General features: G+C 34.1%; 1 long non-coding RNA gene across 1 annotated transcript; it reads left to right on the forward strand.

Annotated features, from left to right (window-relative positions):
* Window positions 1–403: 403 nt before the first annotated feature.
* On the forward strand, window positions 404–1083 carry LOC130015475 (uncharacterized). Its single transcript, XR_008790698.1, has 2 exons — window positions 404–676; window positions 798–1083. It is a non-coding gene; the product is annotated as an uncharacterized LOC130015475 (long non-coding RNA).
* The last annotated feature ends 13948 nt before the right edge of the window (window positions 1084–15031 follow it).

Consider the following 15031-nt stretch of genomic DNA (forward strand, 5'->3'; position numbering starts at 1 on the left):
AAGGTTGCAACACTCTCCCATGTAAACCCATATTGGGTAATTGGTTCGGGTCAATCCGTCATGGGCGACCCGACCCATATACCGACGTCTCCCACTCGCACATGACGGCTTAGACCTCATTGCAAGATTTTCTTAAAAAAAATATAATCACAATTTCATACTAGTACACAGGTCGTGCGACCTAGCGAGTATACCTGCACTCGGGAGCTTATAGCTATGCATCTGTTAGGAATAACATAACAGCTTCTACCCTTTAAAAAATAAATTATTACTATTCTCGCAGTACCCTAGATTTATCCTTTTTGAAATGATAAACTCTAATCCCTCACAGAGCATGTTAAAGAACATATATAATTGTGTATTCATTATCAAGTCACATTTCTTTAAAAAACATGACAAGATTGGCGCCAATGAACACATTGAATCAAATCTTCCTTTCTTACTCAAAATTTACAATTTCATACATAGTTGCTTTTCTAGACATGTTCCATAGGCCGAATCATCCATAACCATAGGTAGCAAGCTAAGATAGCAAACACCACGAATAAAACGTAAATAGTAGTAAAAAGTATAAGGGTACAATCATAAGGAAAATATTTATCCTTATATGGTCTCACACAGTGAAGAAGCAGGGAATCATTCTCCCACTACCTTCTTGGTCGTCCAAGCACACATGGTATGAATCATGCGCTATAATATTCTTTATATCTTTGATGTCAAGCAGAATATTGTACGGATCTTAGTTCAGTCATTTCTTAACGCCTAACTTGATTTCTCATAACTCTTACTCTTAGCAGGTAATAGTGAGAAATCACATCCGGCTATCACAGATTATTTGGATACGGGCGATCCAAAACGATTATAAATATAGTATATAACCTCATCTCATTTTCTTGAGGCGATAATCCTAACATTATATCTCATCTCCACTCGCTCATCTAGCACTAGAGGCGACCGCTCGTGTGAGTGAGCCGATCTAAAATCTGTGTGACATCCTTGTTGAGCTTTTAACAAATAACATATGTGATGTGTACGATGTAACAATAATTAATGATGAAAAAACATAATACTCATTTTTGCAAACGTCTTATAAGTACGATACAAGCTCAACGAAATATTTATAGATAAATATAATTATCTAAATTCTACGCAATCCAAGAGATTTAACATGTGCAAGGAATACATCTCTTGGAATTGGTTTAGTAAGGGGATCAGCTACCATTTGATGCGTAGAAATATATTGTACTACCACTTCTCTTTTGACGATTATGTCTCTAACGTAGTTATACTTGGTATCAATGTGTTTGGTTCTACTATGGAATTTTGGATCTTTGGTGTAAGCAATTGCTGCTTGATTATCACAATGAAGTGTAATAGCACCTTCATTCTCATTTTTAAAACCCAAATTTCCAAAAAATCTTCTTAACCAAACAGCTTCTTGCACAGCTGTAGAACATGCTATGAATTCAGCTTCCATAGTTGATAAAACTATGCTCGTTTGTTTCTTACTACACCAAGAGATGGCGCCTTTATTAAGTAAGAAAACAAAACCAGAAGTTGATTTACGTTGATCAAGATCTCCTCCCCAATCAGCGTCTGAGTATCCAATAAGACACATTTCAGATCCTTGATAACATAAACAATAATTCTTGGTGCCTTTTAGATATCTGAATATCCTTTTCGCCGCTTTCCAATGCTCACGTCCGGGATTGGATTGATACCGGCTGACTAGCCCAACAGCAAAACATATGTCTGGGCGAGTGCACATCATAGCATACATTAGACTTCCTACAGCACTAGCATATGGTACAGTGGACATCTCTTTTTGTTCTTGTGGATTGTTAGGGCACATTATTATACTTAAAGCATCACATTTTGATACTGGAGTATCCACTGGCTTGCAAGTACTCATATTGAAGCGTTCAAGAACCTTTTGGATATAATCCTCTTGTGATAGAGCCAAAAGTTTCTTAGAGCGATCTCTTTTTATTTTAACTCCCAATATGTAGTCTGCCTCGCCCATATCTTTCATGTCAAAGTTTGTGGATAACCATTTCTTAATGGTTATGACATACTCTTTGTCATTTCCAGCAATCAAAATATCATCAACATAAAGAGATAGAATTGCAAATTTTTCTTCAGATCTTTTGATGTAAACACAGTGATCTTCTTCAATCATCTTAAAATCACAGGTTAAAATAGCCATGTGAAATTTAAGGTACCACTGTCTCGATGACTGTCTCAGGCCATAAATTGATCTTTGGAGCTTGCATACTTTGCGCTCTTGACCTTTAACAATGAAACCTACAGGCTGCTCCATGTAGATTTATTCATCTAGTTCTCCATTAAGGAAAAAGCTGTTTTAACATCCATTTGATGCAATTCTAAATCTAAATTCGCCACAATTGCCAAAATAAGGCGAATTGAGGAAAATTTGACTACGGGTGAAAACGTTTCCTCATAGTCTATTCCCTCTTGTTGAGTATAACCTTTTGCTACTAAGCGAGCTTTGTATCTATCAATGGAACCATCCGCTTTACGCTTTATTTTAAGAATCCATTTGTTTCCAATGGCTTTGCGTCTATGCGGTAAGTCAACCAAGTTCCAAACTTGATTTACTTTCATAGATTTCATTTCTTCGTCCAATGCAACTTTCCATTGTTCCTTTGCAGGACACTCAAGTGCCTCTTTTATTGTTTTGGGTTCATTATCATCAGTAGGAGTAACGATATAGGCTTCATTTTCTATAGCAAAACGCCTTTTCGGAGTTTTCGAACGTATACTCCTTCGTAAGTGAGAACTATCGTCTTCACCAATTGAAATTGGTTCAGATTCCTCAACTCTCCCACTCAATTGAGATGGGTGAAGCAACCCTTGTGTGCTCCCACTATCAAAAATAGGATTAGGTATCTCACTTTGAGGTTCAACTATTTTTTGATTTAAATCAACTTCTCCTTCTTCTTGAATCCCATAAAAATGATAATCTCTATCCACATTTTCCTTTGTAGGAAAATTATCTTCAATGAAAGTGACATCTCTGGACTCAATTTCAGTTTTCCTTCCATCATTATCCTCACCAATAAAAACATAACCTTTTGAGTTTTCAGAGTATCGAATAAAGATACATTTCTTCCCTCTTGGTCCTAATTTACCAAATTTGTGGGAAGAATCAAGAATGTATGCTGCAGATCCCCAAGGACGCAACTCACTCAAATTGGGTTTTCTTTTAGCCCATAACTCATAAGGTGTTGAGGATACTGATTTTGAAGGTACTCGGTTAAGTACATAGGCTGCTGTCAATAATGCATCACCCCAAAAAATGAACTGGGAGATTAGCTTGAGCCATCATAGACCTAACCATTTCAAGCAAAGTTCTATTCCTACGCTCGGCAACACCATTTTGTTGTGGAGTTCTAGGAGTAGTTAATTGCCTCATTATACCTTTTTCTTCACATAATTCTTTAAATTGGTCTAATAGATACTCTCTGCCTCGATCAGTCCTTAAGGCTTTCACCTTTTTATCTAATTGATTCTCGACTTCATTTAAATACTTTTTAAAGCAATCTAATGCTTCCGATTTATGGGAGATCAAATAGATATGACCATATTGAGTGAAGTCATCTATAAAGGTAATGAAATATGAAGCACCATGTCTTGCTCTAACATTCATTGGTCCGCAAATGTCTGAATGTATAAGTTGCAAAGTAAATTCAGCTCGTTTACCCTTTCCAAATGGTTTTCTAGTTGTTTTTCCTTGTAAGCAAAACTCACAAGTGGGCAAAATGAATTTCGTGTTTGATCCTAAAAGACCATCACGTGCCAATCTATTCATTCTGTCTTGCCCAATATGTCCTAATCTAGCATGCCATAAACAAGCATCCATATCATGATTGCTAGATTGAGAAAATAATGAAAAACAAACATCACTATTATTAGAATAACATTTGGTGTTTAACACCATAAAACCATCCACAATAAATCCACAACCATAAAACAAATTACCACTAGAAATCTTAACATAATCATCTTGAAAATATAAACCAAATCCTAATTTCAACAAAGCAATAACGGAGACCAGATTTCGTCGGATTTCAGGAGCATAAAGGACATCATGTAGATAAAGAATTCGGCCTTCTTGCAAAATCAATTTGCATGTACCAATTACTTTGACTTCAACTCTTGCGTTGTTGCCAACATATATCCATTTAGAGCCACTCAGAATTCGACGAAACTCCACAAATTCATTTCTGTCTCTAGCTACGTGGTCGGTTGCCCCTGAGTCTACAGTCCACATAGGATGAGATTCGGTTAGCAAAACAGTACTAGAAACAAAAACTTTAGAAACAAAACTTCTTTTAGAAGAAGTAAGATAAGACATTACCTTTTTAGGCTCAGTGCACTCACGAGCAAGGTGACCCATTTTGCCACAATTGTAACAGGTCGACTTAGTCTTATCCTTTTTGCCACCGCGCTTTCCTCTTTTGCGCTTTTGGTGCTTGTTTCCACCTTTTGGTCCCAATCCAGCTACATCCATTTTGCCTTTATTTTTCCAACTCTTTTTAGACCACTTGCGCTTATTACCACCTTGTTTGAAACTAGATTCCGCAACATATGCTTGAATATTAGGCTTAGCTGCCTCAAGGCGCTCATCCTCAAGTTCCAAATGGCGCGTGATGTCACCAAAAGTCTTAATATTTTCATTGTGAGTCATATTCACTTTCATATGCTCCCAATTATTAGGCAAAGATCGAATGACTGCTTGGACTTGTTGTTCATTAGTGAGGTTATGTCCAGCTGATTTCAACTCCATTATCATATTCGACATATCCCTCAAATGTTGTTTCATTGACTTATTAGGGACTTTCTTATAAGTGTCGAATTTGATAGTCAGCTGCCTTAGTTTGGAGACAGTAGTTCCTCCAAACTTCTTGCGCAAAGCGACCCACATGGCATTAGCAGTAGAATACTGCTGATATTCATACACCAAATCATCATTCATGGAACTTATAAGGATTCCTCGTGCAGTTGAATCCTTTTTCTTCCAAATAGTGTATGAAGCCATGTCACGATTAAATTGCGCATCGTTGACATTAACCTCATCAGCCATTGGTTCATCCATTGCATTATTAACAGCATCGAGAGCTTCTTGCTCCTCAAGTACATAATGCATTTTCAGATGTCATATGTTATAGTTATCACCATTAAGTTTTTCACCCTTATTGAGCTCAGCTATGATGTTTTTCGAAGCCATTTCAATTCAATAATAACTACAGAGAGACATATTTAATGCAAAAATTAATTTATTATGCAATCATACACATCATCATATTTATCTAGTCGCAATTTCAAACTAAATTAAAAAAAAATATTCATATGAACTAGAACCAAAAGTTCACTATGTTCCCAATCAAATTCATCATTCAAATGTTAAATTTTCTTTAATTTAATTCAAATTTGCGCCATTTTATTCTTAGATGAGAACAACAAATTCTACCAATCAAAGAATTCCCATTTATAAAATATTTATTGGATAATATACAAAAAATTCACAAATATTTCAACAAACATAATAAAACAACAACCCAAAATAAAATACATTATATTATCCATATTTAACTGTTCTAGGAATGGATTCTTCAACCTTTTTCATTTCCAAAATAGTAGAACTCATATTCTTTAACCAAGGATAGCTAGAAACTGGATTTTTAGAAGTCCTTAAAGTGGAGCTAACAGGCAAAGTCGAAGACTTGTTCAAATTCTTCCAAGTATAATCATCTAAAAATAGATAGACCAATCTTTCATAAATATCGGTCTTTCCATTTAACATGTCTTTTGAATCTTTACTAAAATAATTTAAATCTTCATTAAATTCTTCCGACCAAAAACTATCAAGTTTCTGTTGAAAATACTCTGAAAGTGTCTTACGTAAGCCTTTATACTTTTGCCTGTTACTTAAAACTTCTCCACTATGAGTTATGGTTTGAAGCATTCCATTAACAATTATAATATGATCAATAATATCGCTTTTCGGTTCCATCTTATAGTTTGCGAGATTAATTTTCAATAATCGCAGTCTATCTTTTCCCGTTTGAGATCTCAAAGCTATAGGAGTTCTTTGAATTCTGCTCATGCCAGGAACCCATTTGTTCCGATGATCTTTCCTATACTTTTCGAGTCTCGAAAATCTCCTCAAACGAGACATAATTCTCATGAGAGATCTGAGGAAAAATAGACTTTTATTAAAATAAATCTCAAAATCCAATTTAAAAAAAAATTATACACACCATAACTCAAAAAATATTCACCAAAAACTATAGGGGTATTACTTAAGATTAGAAAATTAAATAAAATAAAATAATTTTCCAACATTTAAGTACAATTTTTATAAACTTTCCAATTGAAAATTCAAAAAAAATTGCATTTAATCAAATAAATGTTATAAAAAATAAAACACACAGGTAAAATAATATTTTTCTCCCACTGAAACTCAACAATATTTAAAATATTTTCTGATATATATTAAATATTTTTCTATATTTAATTTCTGTCAAAAATAATGTATTTTGAATTTTGAACTAATACTTAATAATAAATCAAACTTAAATAATAAGTATTTCGGAAAAATAAAAAAAATATACGAAAAATTCAGAAATTAAATTTACATTTTTTCAGTGGTGTTTCGGAATTTTTTCAACCCCCGGAAATGCTTCCACGCGCCCCCACGCGCCCCACTGCGCGTGGGGCTGTTCAATGCACTGGCTGCTTATGCAGCCAGTCCCAGTCACGCGCGCGGAGCGTGTCATACACGCGCCGCCTTGACGTTGCATTCCGACTCCGAAATTTTTCCTACCCCCCATTTGTGGCTATTTTGAGTTCAACGGTGCAATCAGATTTTAATTCCGACATCGTTTGATATGGGTGTGAATCTCAAACTCCATTAAAGAGAGTGTAAATCACACTTTATCTTCAATAGTTGCACCCTTTGAGTGAAAAATTCCAGATTTCGATTTTTCATGGTGGTATGTTCAAAAATTCATAACTTTCACTACATAAATCCGTTTTAGATGATCTTTATATCATTTTGAAGATGACGTTACGTAGTTTTCATATACGTAATGTTTACCGAAATATCAGTTATAAAATTGGTCGAAAAATTACGTCAAAGTTGCTGGAAAAACACAAAATTTCAAAATTTCCAGAATTGAATTTTTTTTAACTATCTAACTTTGAATCATCATAACTTTTACTATACTAATCCAAATTTCGCGTTCTTTATATCGTTTTAAAGCTTGTACAACATACTTTAATAATATATGCATTATACATCATGAAACACAGAAATTAGATATTTAAAAAACACACAAAGTATAGCAAATAATGATGCATTTAACATAGAAAATTCATTTTTCAAATATCATGAATTTTAATCAAACAAAACATGGAAATCAACAATATAGGCTCTGATACCAATGTTGGAACATGCGGAAAAAATATAGAATCGTTCTAGGCGTACCTCTTGTTAATTCCACAAGTTTGAATGATTGATTATGTCACTAAGTCCAAGTATTATTACTATGAATAATACTTATAATTCACCACCTTGTGTACTATCTTTATTGTGTATATTTAGAGAGTGTATTTATGATCAACCAACCTTATTTGATATGTAATATAATGATATATATAAACATCAATTGGGTGCCATGTATAGGTGTAACTTTCCAATAAGTAACAACCTTTCATGGAGTTGCAACCTTTCATTAAAGGTTGCAACAGTCTCCCATGTAAACCCATATTGGGTAATTGGTTCGGGTCAATCCGTCATGGGTGACCCGACCCATATACCAACAACTTGGCACCATTTGTAGGAAATTTTTTCCCCTATTTTATTTTCTTTCATAAAAACAATAGAGAGCTATAGAAAATAAAGAATCTTGATCTAGTTATAGAATAAGTTACCCTACCAATTTCCCCGAAAAGAGCTTGGTGATTTATGAGGGATGATCAAGATAGGCGAGCTGGGATGATCGAGACAGGCGATGAAGGTGGCACACTGTCCCAACTCGATTGTTTGCTCAGACTTATGGCAACATGATGACCGGTTTTGGATGAGAATCACCATCTAACTGTGTTAGAATCTTATTTTATACAAATGACATATCTCGCTCCTTATCTTGGATGCATAAGATAGCTTACATTATATTAAAAGATTATAAGTCTCAAATATGCGTTAACTCAAAGAATGTGTTATCATTAAGTTTTTCAATTTATCCAAAAACATTTATTATGATACAATAATTATATATATGTTATGTCATACAAGCACAATAGATTTTAATTCAATATTGAAATGTTGGAAGAAAAAAAAAACAAATACTAAAAATAAGTAAAAAATATGACTGAAAATAACTAAAATGCATGAATTAAGATGTAACTGACATATGACTCAATATTTACTAGCATGGAAAGCAAAGAAGCATCAAATTCTTAGTTAAGCTCGATTTTTATAAAAAGATGACCTACCTCATGTTAGTTTTGGCCTGGACTAATGCCTGTTCGTGATCTTTGGAATACATTAGTAACTCCCAAATGGAAGTATTAACTTTTTCCTTCTTAAACTTGTCTAGCATCCCCTTGAGTAGGTTTGACAAATTGTGTTATTAATCTTTCTCAATATGATTACCTCTTATCCTCTGGTTGGTATATCTTTCCATATCAAATAACCTAATTTATGAACAATAACTAACACTAAAGCCTTTCAAAAGGATAATCTTTGCTTCCTTGTCACCTGAATCATACCACATGTTAATTGTCAGGATTGATCTGACACGATTAACCCCATAACCTGGCTTATTGGCTAAACCGACCATTAATGATCATCTAAATTGAACATTGGTTTCTCATCCCAAATTGTGTAAGCCAACCGACAATTTTGATATGCTCAATTAGAATATTGAGCAAGGGAGGTTTAGAGAAATAAACTTGATAATCAAAGTTACCAAACAATTGTCCAAGTAAGTATGTTGCCTTAGGTGATCCAAATTAATGAAGGAATCCACGACTTTCTCCATGGTTTTCTTATTCTCATGGGGTTTCTCAATCTTCTTTTATTCCGCTATAGCCTTCTTGAACCTATCGCACTCTTATATTGCATGACCAAAATCACGATGATATTTACACAACTTATCATTCAATGAGGGAAGAGGACTATCACACCTTGCATCTTTAACTGTCTAAATAGGTTTGACATAGATTTTTCAGTTAATTCTTTAAAAGGATTTTAGCTAGTCTAGGATGGATTAGAACATGTTTCATTAACCTATCTAGTTGTTTATAAAGAGGATGTGCAAATTCAAAAAAAAATTAGCCACTATGGCTTTTCACTTAAACAAGTTCACATTGGCACTCTTGCCCTCAGATTAATAACTCAACCATCACCCGCTATTCAATGGCCTCTTCTTCTTATTAGCTTTAATCTCCTCTACTTACATTTCATCATCGTAGAGATCCCTAAAGTAATTAGAATTCATGGTTTGAAAATGTCTAACCCAATACAGGAGGATCTTTTTAACCACAATCCTAACATGGTCTTTCTCAGAGGGTTTCCATTTCATTATAGAATTACTATATATCCATCTTGCAAAAATCTCAGCAAACTACTAATTCATCTTTTTCTTGATCAATTATAAGTCACGCATAGATATCTTTATATGGGTATAAGAAGCAGGGTGAGCGGTCTGTGAACCCAATGTGCTCTGCTAAGGCTTATGACAACTTAATGACCTGGACTAGAATGGAGTCACCACCTAGTAGTTGTCACGATCCAAATTATTGAGCCGCAACCGGCGCTAGGGAACAGGAGTGGTAGCTCCGGAACCCGTAGCAAGCCTAAAACCACTGTAATTTTTTCGCGATTAAAACATATTATTATATAATACGTTATCAGAAATATTCTTTAAATAATATAATTCAATTATTAAAATATCGTATTCCTTTTCTGAAAACATTCGCGAAACAATTCTCAGAAACCAGGGTCTTACCGAGCGATATCTCATATCCAGCACCGCCCTGTTTCTGATCACAAACATCACCAATTCCACTCACGACAATTGGTATCAAATTCAAACGGATAAACGCCATCTTTCTAAACAACTCATTTATGAAATTTATATCAGAGTTCACATTTTAAATACTGTTTGAAATCAAATCATAAATCTTATTTTGACACCTATTGACTACTGCAGCTCTAAGGACTCGTACTTTGTGCAAGTCAGAAGACTTCCAACACAAAGGAGATGGTCTGTCTGATCCGACTCCGATCACCTGAAATAAAACACTGTGAGGGAGTCAGTATTTTGGGAGATACTGAGTGAGCTTGCAAGTTACTAACGGTATTGATATAAAAATATAACATCGCATCTCAAGAAAACCATAATATAAAACATATAAACATGTATTTGATCCGTACGAAACTAATATCCTAGCATGCGACAAATTTCTTGAATAATCATATATATCGTTCAACCCAATCATAAATCTCCAGTTGTGAGTCCAACTCACTGGTGGGCCCAGCCCACTAGATACGGGGGCTTCCAGACTACACCGTAGCCGAGTTCACTCTCGTATCGAATTCATATTATATCATACATATCCAATCATTTCTCAAATGCAAACACACTAGACTGACTCAATACTGGTGATCACACAGCCTATTGACACCCAATAGGTAGCTAGTTTCTTCGGATCGCATACTAGTCCTCGTATATAGAAATTAAAAAAACGTATAACATTTCAATCAATTATATGTAATGCGATGCGTATAAACAGTATATATGTCTATATAAAATAACTTTAATATATAATACACGAAAGTAAAGTGCAACTCACTGTGACCGCTATTCAAAATTGCATTATCGTCACCCGATCATGCAGGTTCCGTGCATCTTTTGATCTCATAGCTACTCCAGCTAATCGGCCTGATAGCTCGTCGATAAGTCAGTTACTTAGTCGAGTTACATGTACGTTTAATCCATAAACGTAGGCTTAATATTAAAACCCTAAGTTATAAACTTAGGTTAACACGATTTTATTCCAAATATAACTCTTAACTTTAATGATCTCTTAATCGCATTTCGTTTTTATCGATATCTAACTATAAGCTTTTTATATATTAAAGCCTTAATCGAACGTAGTACGTTCGATATCCAAACTTTGTGTTTTCGAAGTCTATAATCCATTTTCAATGTCCGACATACTTGAGGTCGGGAGACTAGGTCAAAACGGGGCGGAAATATCTAATTAAACGTGTTTGTTGGCGGATCGTGTGCGACGGCACACTCTGGTGCATGACCGCGCACCCCTAGTGTGCGTCCTCACACCCCTGGTGTGCGCCCGCACACCAGGTTGGGCTGGTGTGCGCCCGCACACCCCTGGTGTGCGCCCGCACACCAGGCCAAGGTGGTGTGCGCCCGCACACCGGCTGTGCGATTTTTCGCACAGCCTCGGAATCCACTTCCGAGCCGACTCCGACGTGCTTCAACATTCTACATTATTTCTGACAATTCTCATTCTAAATATCATCTAAAACGTCGAAAACAACGTGATTACGATTCGTTTAATTCGTTAAAACGAAATAACCCTTATTTACTAATTCTCGCAACAAAAACGTCAAGCTTATCTCGATTTGAAGCTTAACGATGATAGAGAATCGAATTCTGAACGAATCGATATAAAGAACGCTCGATTTGGACGAGAAACAGCGAAACGGCGTCGGATCAACGATGATCGTCGTTTTCTCTCTTCTCTGGATCATTCTTTCTGATCCTTTCTTCATTTCCTTATGCTTAAGGAAACATATAAATGAGCTGGAAAATTTGCCGTTTTGATCCTTCATTTCTTTAATTTAAACCATTTCTCTTTTAAACTTTCTAATTTAACCTAATGGTTAAATTATTCTTTTAACTCGATTATTTACGTATTATATATATATCCATATAAATAATACTAACTCAAAATTATTATCTTCCGTCAATAATATTTTAATTACTACCCTCGATATTTAATTGGCTAATTTGCACTTTGGTCCTTGAACTTTTAAAAAATTGCAATTTAGCCCAAAACGCATCCGCGTCCAAATTTTAAAAGGTCTCCGATTGACCCAAAACTTTTACCACATATACTATAAAACATTTCGCGGACCTTGGCGAAATAATTTTCACTTCGGAATTTATATGGCTAAATTACCATTTTAGTCCCTGTACTTTATTTTTCGACTTTCTTAACATTTTTCTTTTCAATTCCAAATCTGTCTTTAAAATTGAAATATATTATTAAATTCATCGCATATAATCCTTTCCAAAACCGACCTGCTAAAACTTATTTATTGGAAAACTTTCTGATTTTGCCACTCTGGCAAATCTAGGCTGGACACGTGGTCCAATTAGATAATTTAATATTTTGGGGTATTACAGTAGTACTAGGAACATCTTTTATACCGACTAGTCGATCTCACTCACTTATAGGTGCATAAGATGATGTGCATCAAAACAAGAGATTTGGATTCGTAGGTACAATTAACTCGTTTGATTTGCTATCTTATTTCGCTTATCAATTTTCCGGTAATACCCTAAATATGAATATTATGTTATACAAGAAACAACAAATATAATCTCTAATCGCAATAAATGGTCAAAATTAGAAATAACTGGAAAGCTAGAAATTTTGAAAATAACTAGAAAGCTGGTAAACATGCATCAATGTGATCAAAACTGATATATGACTCTATTTGACTAATCATGGAAAGTACGGAACATGTAATTTTAAACAAGCATCTAATGATGAGGTTCTAGCAGATAACATATAATATTGATTTTGTTTTAATAACATGTACAAAGTTTAAAATCGGTTGTACAGATGAGATTAATTTTATTAATGATCATCTTTAATGCCTAATACAGCCATTAATGAATCACTTTTAAGCCAATAATCACTAAATTTGGTTAAAGTATAATAAGGTTCCTCTAATTTGTAACTCTTATAAATTAGTCCCTAAATTAAACTTTATTTTCCACTTAGATTAAATTTCGAGATATGTTAGTATCTATTTCGAATTTGATATTCCATAAAACATCGGTTGCACATCTATTGTTTGTGACTGACTAGGTTCACATATAGATGGCAACGAGATACATAAGAAACGTCTTTCCTATCCTTAATAATTAAATTCTCATTTAATTATTAACTCTAGTAATTTGTGAGTGACTTGTAGCAACATATCACAACTCTAGTAATTTGTGAGTGGCGTCTAGCTAATGACACTTGGCCGGCCGAACTAATCCCGATTAAATATTTGCCTACTATCTCTAAGAAAACAAATTCTTAACCTCTCATAATCTTTTAAATATCTAAACTTGATCCTATCTCTAGTGCTCACTATAAGAGTAGTAAATTTTTCTTCTTTTTCTTCTTCTTCTTCTTCTTATTCTTCTTCTTTTGATCATAACTAGCTTGTAAACAAGGTCCATGTGCCATCGTCAATGTGGTCAATGCTAGAAAAATTATGAGAAATGAGGTGAACGAAAATAGAAAGCAATAATGAGGTGAATTTTGATTTTTGGCGACTTTAGTTGTTGGCGAGTCTTACCGACTACCATAGCAACACTATCTAAACGCAAGAACAGGCCCAAAGCTCAAATTGTAGTTCTTACAATACCAAAGTCCATCGTCTCAAATCGGATAGCAATGAAATTCACAACTGGTATATATATCCAGCGTTCCTTACCACTCACTCACTATTTCACTAATAATAGTCTCAATACCAAGTAACCCATAGGAAAAATACTCGATACAATCACTTTACCAAAGAATATTAATATTCAATAAATAATAAATGAATTAGTCGAATTTTAAACACCCAATTCAACAACCAAGACCGAACTCAATAAACTCCCTTAAATCTCGTGAACCATAAATCATGAGAATTGCACACCGTCACTTTTAAAGATAATACAAAATAAACTCATGGTAATACAATCTCCGAATTGCTAAATGTCACTCTTTCTAGAATAATTCCTTCATTAAATTGTACTAAAATTCTTGGCCTCATAGCTACCTACGGTGACTTAGCATCATCATATTCATTTCCAACTATATTGTAGGGATTTATCATTGTATATACCACATATAATGTACAACAACCGACCCATGCAATAACCACAATTTTGATAATTGAAACTTTACCCAAAAAGATATCGACCAATCAACTTTGTTGTCGAAACTCAATAATTTCGATTCTTTAGTACACTAACCCTTATCTCTAAACCACACTAAAAACTCCAAAGTTACTACACCAATCTAACTTCGTTCTCGTGTTCAACGAACAATTCCTTCATATCCAAAACACAAAATGTCGAGTCATTGATTATGCTCAAAACCCTTTTTATAGTAAAATAATTTTTGTTTACTCGAAATATTATATAGTAATATTATTCATTTCCAATAAAAACACATTACCATCTCATACTTCAAATTATTTTCAAAGTCGAAAATAAATTAACCGTTGGAAAACCTCTAATTCGTAAATACATCAATACTTTAAAAACACCCATATTTAAAATTTACAATTAACCCTTATTTTAAATAAGTTCACGAATTTATAAAATCATTCAACTAACAAATTTATTATCCTCTTTTAATCAAGCTTGATAAAATTTCATCCATTTCTCAAACAAGTAAAATATTTTGAATGAAAATCTCGTTGTCTACAAAAATATTTTTTTATATATATAAGTATTAATAGTTTTGGTGTGGTTGTCACAGCTCCTTCAATCTGAAAAAGAATAAATAGGTTAGAATGATTCGGACTGGTGTTGATTCGAATAAACTCTGATGCTTAAGTCAGAAACAAGCTCTAATGGAGGTAGTTTGAAGATATGGGTTGAATATGTGTGAGTGTAATTAGCCTTCATACCTGTTTTCAATCCTTTATTTATATTGCTTAAGATTCTATTACCTTTTTTTGGATATTCCTTAT

This window comes from Mercurialis annua, linkage group LG5, assembly GCF_937616625.2.
Source record: "Mercurialis annua linkage group LG5, ddMerAnnu1.2, whole genome shotgun sequence".
Taxonomy (NCBI): Eukaryota; Viridiplantae; Streptophyta; class Magnoliopsida; order Malpighiales; family Euphorbiaceae; genus Mercurialis; species Mercurialis annua.